This window comes from Chaetura pelagica, unplaced genomic scaffold, assembly GCF_000747805.2.
Source record: "Chaetura pelagica isolate M959 unplaced genomic scaffold, ChaPel_1.0 scaffold380, whole genome shotgun sequence".
Taxonomy (NCBI): domain Eukaryota; kingdom Metazoa; phylum Chordata; class Aves; order Apodiformes; family Apodidae; genus Chaetura; species Chaetura pelagica.
The window spans coordinates 34,931-36,673 of NW_009951922.1; positions in this window are offsets into that span (position 1 = coordinate 34,931).

Below are 1,743 nucleotides of genomic sequence, written 5' to 3' on the forward strand. Positions count from 1 at the left end.
GGGGGCGACAGAGGTCCTTCTTGTCCCCCCCCCCCCCCTTTCTCTGTTTCTCCGGGCAGCGGGAATGGCGTTCAGGTACTGCAGCGGGGTCTTGTCCCAAGCAGGCAGAGAGAGCGAGCAGAGAGAGCAGCAGAGTAGATCCTACTCTCTTTTTTATGGATCAGAGACCATTGTTCCAAAAAGTACCACTGTCTGAAATAGCCAATCACCATTGGCCAGGTACATATTCCGTTAGAGGCAGTCTTTAACCTATTGTCTATTTTTCTGCCAGTTATTATAACCCTTATGCTGCTTCTTTGCTATGCACTTATCTGGTAGGGCAAGAGGCCTGCTCATTCTGTCCTTGAGTGAATCAGTGGAAAGGCGTCACTCTTGTTTTGCTGACTTGAAAGGCATTTGTTGTTTAGTCTTATGTGGGGGGAAGAAGATGGACCGTTCCCCACAGTGTCAATTAAAACAGTGGCTCTCTACCTCTTCTCAGAGGATTCAAATGTTACATTTTGCTTTCATGAAAATATCTTGTGTATTGTTCCCCATATAACTAATAATTGCTTACATATGAACTTTGGGTTGTATGGTTACTGAGAAACGTTACTTTTTCTTTTAAAAACTTATTTAGTTTAAATTAACTAAATTTTAAAAAAATAATTAAAGTTAGATCTGTAATGGGGTGAAAAGTATTAGATGACAAGAACAAAAAAGGAACTTCAGATACAGTGGATGGGATGAGACAGTGCTTTCGACAAAAAGCTTGATCACAGTCAGCCAAGCACCTGTAAGTCAAGTTTTGGCAGGTATTTCATACACTGCTTAACTAAAGCCCTTTTTATTGAGTGATTTATGAAATTATCAACTTAAATACTAAGAAATAGGAAAATCTTTAAAAGCCTTATGTTTTAGAATCACAGAATCACCAAGGCTGGAAAAGACTTTTAAGATCATCAAGTCCAGACTATGACCTAACACCAGCACATCAGCTAGACCATGGCACTTTCCTTGAACACATCCAGGGATGGTGCCTCCACCACTTCCCTGGGAAGTCCATTCCAATGTCTCTCATTCACCCTCTCTACTGAGGAAGTACTTCTTAATATCCAACCTAATCCTCCCCTGGAGCAGCTTCAGGCCATGCCCTCTCATTTTGTTGCTAGTTGCCTGGAAAAAGAGCCCAGCCCCTACCTGATTACAACCTCCCTTCGGGCAATTGTTGAGACTGATAAGGTCCCCCCTGAGTCTCCTCCAGGCTAAACAACCCCAGCTCCCTCAGCCTATCCCTATAAGACTTTCCCTCTAGTCCTTTCACCAGCCTTGTTGCTCTCCTCTGGACCTGCTCCAGCACCTCAATATCCTTTTTGAAGTGAGGAACCCAGAACTGCACACAGTACGCGAGGTGAGGCCTCACCAGTGCCAAGTACAGGGGGAGAATTACATCCTTACTCATGCTGTCCACACTATTCCTGATACAAGCCAGGATGCCATTGGCCTTCTGGGCCACCTGGGCACACCGCTGGCTCATGTTCAACCAGTTGTCAAACAGTACTCCCAGGTCCCTCTCTGCTGGGCCACTCTCCAGCCACTCTTCCCCCAGTCTGTAGCATTGCAGGGGGTTATTGTGGCCAATGTGGGTCTTGTTGAATGTCATGCCGTTGGCCTCGGTCCATTGACCGAGCCTGTCCAGGTCCTCCTGCAGCTTTTTCCTACCCTCTGGCAAATTGACATTCCCCCCCCCCCCCGCTTTGTCGC